Genomic DNA, 15,891 nt, shown 5'->3' on the forward strand with positions numbered 1-15,891 from the left:
GTAGACTTACGCAAGGCAAAGATTTGTGCTGCCTTGCTTTACTCCAAATTTATCACGCTATGCAGGGCCATGCAAGGTGGCCTTGCATGGCATGATAAATCTCGCTTAGGTTTTGTGTTTCCCTTGTATGCCGCCAGGGCGACAAAAAAACCTTGATAAATCTGGCCCTAGATCTCCTATGAGTATTACTGAGGTTAGGTCAATAAAAATAAGAGTGGCATCCAGCTAACAGAACTAGAACTGCCAGAGCTGCAATGGCAGATGTATTATCCTTAAAAGTGTGTGTATTTCAACATCTTGACTGATATTTCGGTAATCTCATATCACTCAATGTTTGAATCCCTTTTGGACATTTGTTAAAAACACATTCCTGTTCCAATGTACAGCAACCCAATCTTACTAACTGCTGAGTATGATATAATACAACCAATGACTACTTTAACATACTTGCAGTAGAGTCTGGAGCTTTGTCTTGGGGCACACAGTCACAGAACAACTGGCAAGCGTTTTTCCATCCAATTCTATGAAAAGCTCCTGCAAATAATTAAAGGGAACCTTACTTTTTGATCTGGACATATATTATCTAGAGACGGGCAAAAAATTCCGCTCCACTGGCTGAGTTCGCAGAGTTTTGCCCACTCTGCGCTCCGCTTTAGAGAGTTCTGGCAAAACTCTGCCAACTGCCACTTGGTGGAGTTTTTTCTCCAACACTGTTCACCAATCTTAAATTGGTGACCGTGAGCAAGAAACTGCATCCCCTAGTGTGATTTTTGGGTGCTAGAATACCTATTGGAGATATTTCTCAATGCAGGTGGTCACAGCAGGTCACGATGTTTTCTGTTGAGAATTCTGCCACTCAAGTAGAATATCTACTTAAGTGGCAGAAAGAAGCAGCACCATCTGCTGTGCTGCATGGTGAAGTTTGTGCTGATTTCACATTGCAGAACAAGCTCCTGGTGCTAAAAATCAGTGTAAGAAGCGCAAAGTGCCCAAATTCCGCTTGCTTGCAGAACTCTGCAGAATCTCAGAGTTTTTATGTAATTCCGCAGAATTCAGCTAGTGACAAAATCATCATTAAATGGATAACACTAGCTCACAACTCAATCAAAATCTGTCTTGTCCTTAGTCTTCCTTCTATGCTAACTAACTGTATTTGGTATTTGGTGTTGGGATTTAATGGTGAATTTGTCATTTTCTTTTCCTTTTAACAAGTGCTCCAGATATTTAATATGTGAAGCGAGGAACACTACAGCACAATAAAGTGAATAAATTGTTTGATACAAATTATATTGATGCCCCGGTGTGAAAATAACATTTCACTTTAGTAAAAATAGTTTGTGTTTAATCCCCATTAGATATCATGTTAATGTTTATGATGCTACATTCCCAGGTACTGTGGCATTATTTGGGCACACCTCTATATGTTTAAACATGTAGACACAGGGTTGCTGTGAGTTCTTGCCTTGCTCACTTTAATTATGGGACAAAGGATGTTCATTTAAACTGGGTATTTTCATCCTAAATCATGACTCAACATCTAACAGCTTAAGATGATTGTTAACATTAATATAATTGTGCACTGAAATGCTAAATAAGTAACCATCTTATGGCACTTTTACAGCAAATGTTGATTAAGAATTTGGTTAAAAAGCAATTGGATGTAAAAAGCAATTTCTCAACAAGAATGGTCAGCGATGACATCACACAAATATTTATAGCCTATCTCAATGATAACTTTATTTGAAAGGTGATTTTCATTGCTATTTAATTAAAACACCAGTTTGGTATCAATACATTCATGCCCATTATTTCAAAGCAAAACCTTTTAGTTAATTATGTTTATATAAGCTAACATATGAAACATAATTAACAAAAACATTGTGCTTTAAAATAAAGTGCCACTAGCAACTCAATTTATCACATTAAACCCCCTTGCTCAGATTTCCACATGAATTCACTGACTATCCCTTCTGTTTTGAGGACCCCAGACGTCAGATCCTGAAACAATATTCAATCAATCCATCAAGCGATGGATTTATATAGCATGACTAATCACCTGGGGGTATCCAGGTGCTGGGGCTCAAGGGCTCAGTCAAATAGTAAGGTCTTCAGTACCCTTCAGAAGTCCAGTAGAGAGGATGAGGTAGCTGCAGGGAGAGGCTATTCCAAGTCTTGGCCACCAGGAAGGAGAAGTAGCAGCCTCCACTTCTGCTGCGGTGGATGCGGGGTGTGTGGACGAGGGAGAGGGATGCAGATTGGAGCTACATTGAGAGGGTGTGGAAGCTGAGGCATTGGTTCAAGTAGGCAGACCCCTGGTTGTGTAGAGCCCTGTAGGCATAGATCATCAGTTTGAACTGGAATCTTTTGTGTATGGGGAGCCAGAACGTCTTAGTTGGGGGTGATGGGGTTCGATGGGGGAGGTCAAGGATGAGTCTGGCAGGGACATTCTGTATGGTCTGTAGTCTCTGTAGGAGATTGGTCGATATCCCTGAGTAGAGTGCGTTGCTGTAGTCCAGTCAGATGGTGATGAGGGCCTATGTGACAGTAAGTTTTGTATCCTGGGGGAGCCACTTTAAGATTCTTCATAGCATGCATAGAGTTAAGAAGCAGGCATAGGAGACTGCGTTAATCTGGGATCTCATGGTCAACTTGTTGTCGAGGATGATGCTGAGGTTGATGGTGTGATCTGTGGGAGTGGGTGATGGTCTAGATCTATGGAGACATACAGTGAAAACACTACAAAATTTACACCATACCAGTTTAGAAAAATAGGCAATATTTATCTAAAACAAGACCAAAATGACAAAAATCCAACATACATAAGTAAAATGATGTAAAACCGCAATGCGTGGGGTTTGAGTCGTTTTCAGCAGCCGCAAGCAGGTGTTGCCTCATTTCTCCAGCCACAATGCAGGTGATGCATTGAAAACAGCCACGAGGTGGGTGGCACTCAGTTTTTACAGCCACATTGCAGGTGGTGCATCAAAATGTTCCCTGCACGGCTCCCTGTGCATGGATTCTTGTCCTTGTTCTACCAGATTCACCTTTCAAGGGCCCAGGGACTCGATAGGATACCACTTGGCAGGGCAGGAGTCTCAGCAGGGAGTCCAAGTGCTGGCAGAGGAAGTCTTTGATGGCCGTGAGACTTCAAAATAGGAGGGAAGCTCAGTGCAAGCCCTTGGAGATTGTTCACAAGCAGGAATGTACCACAAATTCCAGTCTTTGTCCCCTTCCTCAGGCAGAAGCAGCAACTGCAGGATAACCCAACAAGCACAGTCACAGGCAGGGGCACCACTTCTCCTCCACTCTTCAGCTCTTCTCCTTGGCAGAGGTTCCTCTTGATTCCTGAAGTAAATCTAAAAACCTGAGGTATTGGTTCCATTACTTATACCCCTTTCTACCTTTTAAGTAGGCAAACTTCAAAGAAAAGTTTCTGTTGTTAACAAGATTCTGCCTTGTCCAGGTGTGGCTCCAGACTCACACCAGGGGGGTTGGAGACTGCATTGGGTGAGGGCAGGCAGATCCCTTTCAGGTGTAAGTGACCACTCCTCCCTCCAATCTAGTTCAGATATCCTTTCAGGATATTCAGTCTACACCCCAGCTCCCTTTGTGTCACTGTTTAGAGGGGATTAACAAACCGCCCAACTGTCAGGCTGACCCAGACCGGGAATACACAGATAGGCAGAGTCACAGAATGGTTTAAGCAAGAAACTCCACACTTTCTAATAGTGGCATTTTCAAACTGACAATCTAAAAACAAACTTTACCAAAAGATGTATTTTTAAATTGTGAGTTCAGAAACCCCGAATTCCACATTGCTACCTGCTCCCAACTGGAAACTACACTTGAAAGTTATGTGAAGTCAGCCCCAGGTTAACCTATAAGAGAGAGAGGCCTTGCAACAGTGAAAACCGCATTTGGCAGTATTTCACTATTAGGACATGTAAAATACATCAGTACATGTCCCACCTTTAACATACACTGCACCCTGCCCATGGGGCTACCTAAGGTCTACCTTACCGGTACCTTACATGTATAAAAAAGGGAAGTGTTGGCCTTGGCAAGTGGGAACACTTGCCAGGTTGAATTGGCAGTGCAAGACTGCACACACAGACACTGCAGTGGCAGGTCCGAGACATGTTTACAGGGCTACTCATGTGGGTGGCACAACCAGTGCTGCAGGCCCACTAGTAGGCACTTTACTAAGGGCTTACTAGTACATCAAATGTACCAATCATGGAAAAACCAATTACACATACATTTTACACTGGGAGCACTTGCACTTTAGCACTGGTCAGCAGTGGTAAAGTGCCCATAGTACAAAAACAGCAAAAACAAAGTCAATCACACAGTCAAAACATGGGAAGCAGAGGCAAAAAAGACAGGGGAGAACACACTAAGGATGCTGAGATCGCTGGGGTCAGTTGATGGCTTATTGAGTAGTGGTTTGACCTCATCGTGTTTTCTGTCTTCAGGGAAAGTGTCTGTGGCAAAACAGGTGTTGAACAGAGTTGTGAATTCATGATTGTTTCTCTGGCTTTGGAGATAGAAGATGTGGTGTGGACAAGGTTCTGTGGGAGCTCCTGAGTGGACGGTGCTCATGATGGTGGCAGTGTCCTGGGGGTGGGTTGAGCTGGTACCATGTGATCAACAGGTGGTTTGAACAACTGATGGATCGGGGGACCAAAGAAGGTGTGTTTTTGCATGGACTGGGGTTTGAAGTTTCTGTAGATGCTGCTGAGCTTGTTGTGGAAAAAGTTGGCAAGGTTGCTGCAGAGTTGTTGGAAGGGGCTTATGCTGTTTTCTGTAGCTGTGGGATTGGAGAACTCCCTGACATTCTTAAAACGTTATTTGCTGTGGTTGGAGCTGGCATTTGTCCAGTCTGCTGGGGTTCTCTTCTTTGTCTCTCTTATTATCCTCTGAAAGTGGTTATGGGAGGTTTTGAGGGTGTTCAGGCTTGCACACTGTCTTCTCTACAGTCATTTGAAGTTGCATTTTGCTGTTCTCAGTGCATCGGTGTACCATCTCGCTTGCTTTGGTGGATCTGATGTGCATGTCTGTCTGAGGGCAACCCTACTGGAGCTGTTGGTTATCCAGATGTTAAAGTTTTTGATACTTTGGTCCTGGTTTGTGGTGGTGTCTGGGTAGGATGTATTGAAGGCATCAGTCCATTGTGTCTGTGTGACTTTGCTCCAGCTGCAGTAGGGGGTGTAGATGGCATGGAGAGGAAAACACCCGGAACAACGACTCCGAAACCACGAAGTCGTGAAAAACGAAAAACGAAAGCGAAACAACGCTTTCGTTTTCCACGACTTCCTGGTTTTGGTACCTTAACCATGCATGTCTGAAAAACTTACATGCGTGGTTAAGGTACAGAAGAAGGGAGTCGGAGTCGACGCGGTGATGGAGGAGGTAAGTTGGGCTGGGACTGGGGCTGTGTTTTTTGAGGGGTAGGGGGCTTCGGGTGATTAGGGTTTAGAAGGGCAGGGTATAGGTTTAAGGGGTGGGTTGGGGTGTTTAGGTTTTAGGGGCAGGGTGGGGACTCAGGGTATTTTTAGTTTTTGGGGTGGGGGCTGGAGGTGATTAGGGTTTGGGGGAGGGGTCAGGGTTTAGGTTTAAGGGGTGGGTTGGCGGTTGGGGTGTTTAGGTTTTAGGGGCGGGGTGGGGACTCGGGGTATTTTTAGTTTTCGGGGTGGGGTGGGGGGCTGGGGGTGATTAGGGTTTGGGGGGTCAGGGTTTAGGTTTAAGGGGTGGGTTGGGGTTCTGGTAATTTTGGGGGGTGGGGGTTGGGGTAGTTGTGGGGAGGGGGGTTGCAGTAATTTTTTGGGGTGGGGGTTAGGGGGGAAGCATGCTGGAACCGTGCATGCTGATCGCTAATGCCTTTACCAGGAATGCGTTTACAATGGTAAAATCATTGTAAACGCATTTGTGGTAAAGACAATAGTGGTTAGAATGAGGTTGTTGTTCCGAAGCACCTGTGCTTCCGACAGATAACGGTTTGGAGAGCATGGGCTGGAGATTTTGAATTGAATGGTCAGTCTAGGTGAGTTTGGTGACATGGCTGTATTTGACTCATTTGCTGGAGGTGAAGATGGGGTTCAGTGTGTGTCCTGCGGTGTGAGTGGGGTCGCTGAAAAGTTGGGTGAGGCCAATGTGGTGCTTGCTGTTGAGGAGGTTGGTGGTATTGTGATTGTTGGCATCATCAGGGTGGAGGTTTAAGTCACCAAGGAAGACGTAGCTGTTTGAATCTACGGTTAGGGGAGTGATGATGTTGTAAAACGGGGGGTGGGCCAGAGGATCTGTAGGTGAGAGTGCCTATAGACGTAGATTTGCCATTGGTTTGGAGCTTGAAGTTGAGGTATTCTAATGCTGGAATGACGTCCGTAGTGATGGTGCACTGGATGGTTTCCTTGTGGATGATGGGGATCCCTTCTTCAGGTTTGTTGATGTGGTCCCGGAGTGCAATCTTATTTCTCTCTGGTGTTGCTGCTGCAATGATAGGGGCAGATCAAGGGGTGAGCAATGTTTTGGTGAGGAAGCTGACGGTGGGTGAGAGGGTAGTGATGTGGTCCCATAGCTCGGTGGCATGCTTGCTGAGCGATTGTGTGTTGAGAAGGCACGTGAGTTGTGTGTGTGTGCTGGGGTGGTGTGATTAGTGGGGATTGGAGTGCTTGTCTTTTGGTTGTTGCAGGTGAAATTGTGGTGAGTGCAGGTGATAGGTTGTACCGTGGAGGGCAGGGAGGGGGGTGGCAGAGTGTGCTGGTCCATCTGGGGTTGAGGGCACCAAGTTCTGCAGTGGTGTTTTTGTGGAGGGGAGGAGAACCAAGGTTCCTGGTACCGGGAATGGTCCAGGAGCAGACAGGCGTGGACAGGCTTGCCTTTGGTGTGCTGGTGGTGCCCCCGCCTCATGCCTTGTCATGCTGCAACCTCCATTAAATATTCCTGGGAGGTGGGAGGGGAGCTGGGTGGTGGTGGGTGGGGCTAGTGGAGGGGGAATGAGATAAATAGGTTGCAAAATAGAGGAAAGCAAACAGAGAGAGATGCAAACAGAAACAGGCAGAACAGATGAGGTAACAAAATAGCAAGACAGACATTAGGAAGCAAGGCAAAGAGGAAACAGCAGCTGGCAGAGATAATGAGTGACAGAGGTTGGTAGCTGTTTGAGTGCCTGACAGTGAATGGGGAGAGCTGGGCTGCCGTTCCATGACAAGTGAATTTGATGTCTGGCTCCTTCTCTGTCACCCTCTACAGTGTTATCCTTTCCCATCAAGACCCAGCCCGCAGCTAGCCACTATCAGTAGTGGATTTGCCATTGCTTGTAGTGCTGCACAATCACCGACTAACCTAACAGAGTTAGGGGCAAATTTGTGAAAAGTGGGTCTGCACCTAGTGCAGCCCCACTTTTCTTGTGCCCTTAGTGCCCCCCTACTGCCACCATGTGTGCTCCTTATTTAAGTTATAGCACACCACGGCGGTAGTCAGGGGTACTAGCATCATAATTTTGATCCTTGTCCGGTGCTTTGCAGGATTAGCATAAACATTTTTTACACTAATCCGGCAAAGTACCCAGAGGCCCATTGAAAACAATGGGAGCGTTTATTTAACACATGCTCTTAGCAGGCGTTTAAAATGCAGATAAAAATGAAACAAATCTTTTTTGGCTCTCCTAGCGCCAGAACGCCCCCCTTGCATACATTATGCCTAGCCCAGGCATAATGTGGCGCAAGGGTTACAAAGTGGCCCAATACAAGCGCCACTTTGTAAATATGACACTGCATTCTTGGCCTTACAAAGCCACATTAGCGTAAAAAAAAAATATGCCATTGTGGCTTTGAAATGCGATGGACACAACTTGATGACAATATAACAATGTTATTTTGTATAGTTGTGATACCTCTGCAAGCGGACCTAAGATGGCTGTTGAATGCTATTGCCTTCACTAACACTAGTGTTGAAATTCTGGAAGTACTGCCAAACTTATTATTGACAGCAAACAAGCATTGGCAAAGCAAGACCTATTGGCTTCTTCAATGCTTGTTAATGTAAAATGCTTTTAATATTATACCTGGTAGTACCCTGTGCAAAAATGACCAGATCTTTATAATAAATGAATTACGAAACTATGAAGTAGCACGTCTCTTTTCAAAAGGGTGAACAAATACGTTTTATTCTGTTACAGCTCACCAAATATGATTGACTCGCATGTTGAAACGAGTTAAGCACACTGAACGACCTTGGAGGAGTCGTCATCCAAGACACGTTTTAGTAAAAGTAGACGATGCTAACGCTTGTGTCTTACAGAGTTCCTTGAGACTGTCAGAACTAATGTTCTGTCTTGAAAAACGTGTCTCACATTCTCAGCGTGTGCACATTGTGAAATAAAGATAATACGTTTCTTATCCATGTAGTTGAACTTTGCCGTCAAGGGCAGCACGCAATATGCGGGGTAGTCTGAAAGTGTAAACACCTGAGGAGGCTTGGCTACTGCAGCACAAACCAATATCAGCATGTCATCATTTTAAGAACAGGTTGAAAAATACGTGGAAATCTGAGAAGCCCATTTGTACCTGTTCTAGTGCTACATGGACATGGGAGACAGACAACGTACTTGCACTTGAGCCTAAAATAAAATTCTTTATTCCATTAACAATGGTTATCAGGACTAGTAATCTGCCTCTTTGTCTTTTCGCTACTTGGCGAGACGGCAAATCTCCTATTCGGCAAACAATACACAAGGCACCAACTAATGCCGTAAGGACACCTGTTGTTGGTAGGATTACTTAGATTTAAATTGACCTGTTATGCATACTCCTTCCAGTCTTGAAATCATAATAAAGGCGTCTCAAAATGTTCGTGAAAACTAAAGAGTGTAAACACGTGCTGAAACAGATGAATGTCATATCTTCGGGAGCTTACTTTAAAGTCATTGAAAGTGACCTTCAGAAATCCCACCAGGGGAAGTTTTTTACACAGACTCTTTCACCTTCATTCAGAACAGGACACAATGCTGAAAGAGCACACCCTTAAGCAACGCACTGGCTGGGATTTGTTAGTTGTGCCACCAGCCTTGAGCAGGTGGTGCAGCTGATTTCTAAATCCTAAAAAGCACATAATTAAAGGCACAAACAAATACAGCAGCTACTCTACATTTTTAGTATTAAGAAAATATAACAAAACCTCAGCCGTCACTTGTCACAAATGTTGTAAGCAGGGGATTTTTTGCGCACAAGTTTAGCCCAAGATCCAAAAAAACACCCCTAAATCTCATTATTGCCCACACCAAAATATATATTTTTAACAAAGTTGATAACAGGACTACAATATGCTCATGTCTTCATTCAGGTTAAGTTGAGGCGTAAACTAGTTTATAGGCACCAGTATACTTACTTGTGTGTAGATCTACTCCCACATCTGGGTGTAACTTTCCAATTTTCATAGTTGGAATTTGCACTTAAGGATAGACTTTCATGCTTCCACCCCCTTAAAGGAGGAGGTTGTAGCCTCCTAAAGCAGAATCTATGAGTAATTATTAGTAACATTTCACCTGTTGGTGGACATCTTCAGCACCAATGTGAAGATCTCCCTACGGGAAAAGAAAGGAAAATATATAAACTATTTGAATGTATAGTATAAAGGTAAAATGATGCAAGAGATTAATAACCTGGAACTAATAAAATAAAATATTGCAGCATTTTACCATATCAAATTAAATAATAAAATAATTTAAATTGTTTCTAGGGTATATAGGAATAAGTGCCTTGCGCTTAGTCACCTCAGAGTCAGTTACCCTTCCAAAGAAACAGTTTACTAAAGTTGCAAAAAAGGATATATGGTTACCCGAATAACAGATAGGAAATGATACATGTAATAAATGTGTATGGTGCAAATATGTTCCAGATAACTTTCAATCATTTACAGAATACGAGAAAAGAAGAACATACCAGATAAAAGCCTTTATCAACGGTATTACGAAATTTTGTATTTATAAAATAGTTTGTATATACCTTTTCCAATATGTTGCGTCAACTAAGCGCAAGCTTGTGCAACAATGGGAGGAACATATTAGAGCACTTAGGAATGAATCTATATAAAATATCTTCCTATTTTGCACTGCACAGTACTTTAAATATCAAATATAAAAGATTTCTGGGTCTTAAAACTATTAAATGTGACAGGAAGGGGAAAATCAGGAAGACAAAAGAGGCTGTAACAAATGAGTTAATTCATTGAATACTCAACGGGACAGTTTAAATATAGAACGGCATTTTAATGCTTTATGATAAACTTATAGAGCAGGACTTTTTGTGGTGAGTCAATAATCGAAAAACTGTCTATGACGTATTATTCTCTATAATAATGCTCCATTGGAGGTGCTTTCTCATTGTTACTTCTCCCACAAAAAGAGTATTGCAGTTCTATCCTACTCACAACTCGAAAGTAGGAACTTGTGGTATTTTGTCATCTCTGATGTTATTTCCCGAAGAACCAAGAACTGGATGTTATCATTATTCAATAGAACATTTTTCTCTTCAATTATCTTTGTAGGAGTGAAAATGACATATTGTCAGTTTTCCTTTCTTTTTCATATGTCGTTATTATTGTTGGGATTGGTGATGTGAAAGTGCTAAGAGAGTTGTATTCTACACATGCGAGTGTATGGTTTCAATACTGCATTTAAGTGTACAGAACTAACTGGTGGTCTAATATTAATGTGATAGTGTCATGATGGGAAATTTGAACAAATTGTATTACTCTAAGTTTATTTCAGACATTTCAGGGATGAAAAAAGAGATTTTGATGAATAGTCTATTCCAGACACTCTAGAGAAAAGTTATATTCTTTACCCTAGCATTGGCGTGGAATGCACAGGAAGATTTTTTTGAAGGAGTGAGATTCCCAGTCAGATGCACCCTGCACAACTTTCTTACCAACAATGCCCTGCCAACCTCCAACTTTGCCTGAAATCACCCATTTTTCCTACATTTCTGTAATGGAAACTTCCAAAATCCGCAGGAATTGACAAAATTCCTAATACCCAACATTGATCCATATGTACTGATAAAAACTCTGCCCCACTTGTGTGGATTCCCAAGCAGAGTCAGCCTAAAAACATATGAAAAAAACTGCCCTTTTGGACCCGCTTTGGTTCCCCCTCAATATCTACATGTTTTGTGCCTTTCCCTGTTGCAGGCACTTGACCCATCTACACAAGTGAGGTATCATTTTTATAGTTAAACTGAGGAAATGCTGGGTGGTAGGAAATTTGTGTCTCCCCTCGGATTCTAGAACTTTCCATCACAGAATTGTGAGGAAATGTGTTTTTTAGACAAATGTTGAGGTTCTCAAGGGATTCTGGGTAACGGAACCTTTAAGAGCCACATCCTATCCTGGATTCCACTGGGTGTCTAGTTTTCAACAATGTACAGACTTGCTAGATTTCCCTTGTTGCTCGCTGAGATAGGGCCCAAAATCCACAGCTAGGCACATTGCAACAAAGGGTCAGTTTTGGGTTGAAAAATGTGATGTGTCCACTTGCGTTTTGGACACTTTCCTTGTTGCGGTCTCTAGGCCTACCTACACAAGTAAGGTACTTGGGGAATGCTTGGTGGAAGGAAGTATGTGGCTCTCCTCAGATTCCAGTAATTTCCATCACTGAAATATGAGGTAAATGTTTTTTAGGGAAATTTTGAGGTTTGCAAGGGATACATAGTGGAACACAGAATAGTAGAACAAGTGTTATTTCCAATTGTCTTTCTCTGCATTTGTGCCTTCCAAATGTGAGAAATGTAAGAAAGAAGTCATTTTGAGAAATGCCCTCTAATTCACATGCTTGTATGGGTATCCCCAAATTCAGAAGTGTGCAAATAATCACTGCTTCTAAACTCCATGACTTGCACCCATTTCCGAAATACATATGTTTAGTTAATTCCTATTTTTCACTATTTACACTTTACCAAATGAATTAGTGCATACTCGGTACACAATGAAAAACAATTGCAAGATGCAGCTCAGTTATTGGCTCTAGATACATAGGGTTCTTGGTGAACCTACAAGTCCTATATATCCCACAACCAAAAGGGTCCAGTGGACATAACAGTATATTGCTTTAGTTGTAAGAAGTTACAGATGAAAATGTAGATACAAATGGCTGTCTTTTCAACTCAATTTCAGAATTGTTTTATTTCAACTGTCCCTTTCCTAAGGAAGGACAGATCTACACAAATGACCCCTTGCTGAATTCAGAGTTTTGTCTGCTTTTCCAAGATGTGCAGCTTTTCGGGATCTACCATTGGTTTCACACCCATTTTTACCACTAACTGGAAGGAGGTTGAATGCACAACAAGTAGGAAAATGGGGCTATTTTCCAGGAAAATTTTGTTTTTCTGGTTCAAGTCTGCCTGTTCCTGAAAGCTGGAAAGGTGGTGATTTTAGCACTGCAAACCCTTCGTTGATGCCATTTGCAGGGACAAAAACAGATGCTTTCTTCTTCAGCAACTTCTTCCCATTTTTCCCAGAAGAACCACAATGTACCTGAATTTAGGCTATTTTCCCTGTCCACTCTAGGGAAATCCAAAAACACTGGGTACCTTTCAAATCTGCAGGATGTTGGAAAAACAGGATGCACATCTGGCATGGATGCCTTACGTCGACAAAAAGTTATGAGGGCCTAAGAGCGAACAAGTAGCCAAAAACAGGCTCAGCACTGGGTGGGAAAAGGCCTAGCAGTGAAAGGGTTAAATAGAAGTGGTTCTTATATTCGCTTTTTGGTCTAGGATTAATTCAGGACCCCGCATCTGACACTCTGTTTGAGGTCAAAGGCATGGTTGGATTGATACACAACCAGCCTGATTTGAAAAGGAAATTCCTCTAGCTTACCTATCATCATCTGACGGCAAAGGTGAGTCTTCTTGCAGCAATGTTTCCTTTTAGAAGGGGCTATCTGCCTTCACAATCACTGTGAGGCAAGCTTTGATGGCAGAAATAGATTAGAAAGGGCACTTCTTTCTCTGGCTTGTTTTTTCCACTGCTTTGAGTTGGCTGGGCTGACATGCCAATCTTGGAAGACATACTGTTGCTCCCTGCCACGTTATCAAAGAAATGTATGGATACATTAATGTTTTCCTTAAGTGGCACAGTAGCACTGTATTAAAAGGTTGGCAGTAGGTGGCAAAGAGTTCAAACACTGTCTCCCTTTGTGATAGATGATCGTATCAACCCTGTCTACTGGCAATCTGTGACAACACATCGTTCTAGTTGGGAGGCGCTCTGATTTTTCTTGACATGATTGTGAAATATAATGCTGCTCCTTGGCATAACTCTGTTTTAAATATTAATACATGGATATGTTCCTGTTTCCCCACAGCTTCATGGAAATGTCTATTTGACAATAGACTTGAGACCTTTCCATAAGTTCTCAGTGAGTGTACAAGTGTTTGCTACACACCTTACTGGACTTAGCTGAGACAACACCATGCCAAATTATTATCGGAGATACATCATACAACGAAGATTTTTGGACGGTGGTGGTCACTTACCTCAGTTGATGAGTCCCAATGAGCACTGAATCCCATTAAGCATATACGACAATGAATGAAATAGGTTTCTTTGCCTTTTATGGTTGATAGATGATTCTTTCATTCTCAGTTGCCTCCTTTACTTCTTTCCTGAAGTTGAACCTTATTTAAGCAAATGTGTACTGTGGGTTGAAACATCAACAGCTTTTACAGAGGACTGTTTTTAAAATTGACTGAGGATTTCAATACTCCTACATTGAGTGTTGGTTGTTAAATCCATATGTCCCTAACAGTCACATGTATATATTTGCATTAGGCATGGCACTTGGGCACTTTTTATCGCCTTGATCACTTGCACTGTGCCGTTGCACCATTAAGAGCACGTAATCTAAGTTTGATATTCAGAACCAAAATTGAGTTCTTGATGTAAATAAGGTAATCTCTTTAACAAATACATTTGTTTAATTAAAACCTATTTAAAGATCGTTTAATAGTAACTATTGCTGTGGAAGTCAAGGGTTATACTTCCCCTGTAGGGACCATTTGTGCCTTTATTAATCGTCTTACCCAGGTCCTAGGTTTATTGGGTAGCCCCATAATCTTTGTAAATGTACAGCTGTAGCAGATGGGGATAAATCAAACTGATCTTTGTTTTTTATCACAATGCAGTCTTGCAGAAGCAACGTAACTGATAAGACGTGTTGTCTTCTTTGGGAGACTTTCATGAAGAGAGACATTTTCTGTGAGGAATAGGAGACAGCATATTTGGATGAAGTGATTGAAAGTGGTTGGACAACTTTGATTACAAAGATGAAACAATCATCTCTGCAACTGTTTTTGTTGTTTTGATAGACTTATATTCTGTTGTTTATTTAACCACAAACCTTAATTACATTTCTAAAATTAATATACTAGCAAGGTAACTGATGTTGAGGTGACAAAGATGGAAGAGAATTTCCATGATTAAAGAACTTGATCTTGTTGAAATACCTTATTATACATTGAATATGTGTTAATGTATCATAATTCCAGACCAGAGAAAGCAAGGTAATTCAAAGCAATTTTATTTTGCCTTTTGCATTAGTTCACATACGTATGAGAAAACAGGCAGCCAAGCTAGTATAAGATAAAGCTATATCAACCTTCTGCAGTAGATGTGGATTTGATGAGTGTTTCTGCTATTCTCATCACAATCTGAGAGTAACTGATATAGTAACCTTTTGTGAGGAAGGAGGGGATAACAGAGATGGGTGACAGAGGAAGTCAGGGTACTTTTGCTGGTAATAGGTAAACCCTGCAATGTGTCTGGATCATCGTTCTATTATGACATACCTCTCCTGCATGGATGGACTGCTAGTAAGCAAATGTGACAATCACACTGGTACCAAATGGAGGAGAATATGCATGTATACAAGAACAGGGAAGTAAGGTAAGACCCGGTCACAAAGGTGGGAATCAAGTGCTTATCCAAACCCCGAATGGGTGCTGAAGTTGTGACAGCATTGACCTGGAAATCGACAAAGCTTCCCAGTGCAACCAGGCACCAGAGACCTTACAGACACTGGCCAATTCCAAGCAAACAAATAAGGCAGCTCCAACAAACATAGAGTCAGGGTTGGTGTCATGAGGGAATGAAAACAAAAGATAAGGGCGTGTGTGTGGGACACTAAGCCGATGAACAAACTATTGAAGTGGAAGGCCAATGCAACAATGAAGTAAAAGGGTTCTAAAGGGGAAATGTTCTGTGTCAATCTTCCTCAAATAACTTGGAAGTGTCTTATGACATGGTTTAGCTTCTGACTCTCTAGCACAATCTCCATTCTCTTTCTGTCAGTCTTAATTGGTACTAAATGTATTATGAAGGGACTTAGTAACCGACTCCCACACCTTCTCTGGATATTTTGAAGTTTACCTCCTGACAGTGTAAAAAATCTTCCCAAGAGATTTTGATGGTTCAGCAGGTTTATGAGGGAATTTCTAGTAGAATTGTTTCACTGACTTCAGTGTATAAATAAAATATGCATCTTCTCAAGATCTCTCAGAGATGTAATAACTCTTCCAGGCTACTAAGTATTGTAACTGTTTTCTTCTGAGTCTGAGCTGAACAATAGCTTCACCCTCCTAACTAGATGTTTCATCAATCAATAGAGTAGGGGGTAGAGTCATAACCTATGTAGTGGCTGGCTTGACCCTTGAGACACGGACCACTGGATTAACTTCCACTTCTCTGGTAACTCCAGTCTAACAGATGACTCTCCTACTGCCTGAGAGCTGTTAAATGGCCCCACAAACATTGGTGTACATTTTTGCTAGGAAGTCACACTGTATTCCCTGAATGGTAGGGAGGAGCAGGCCTGAAATGTGTGTGCACTGAACA

Source organism: Pleurodeles waltl, chromosome 1_1, assembly GCF_031143425.1.
Source record: "Pleurodeles waltl isolate 20211129_DDA chromosome 1_1, aPleWal1.hap1.20221129, whole genome shotgun sequence".
Lineage (NCBI taxonomy): Eukaryota > Metazoa > Chordata > Amphibia > Caudata > Salamandridae > Pleurodeles > Pleurodeles waltl.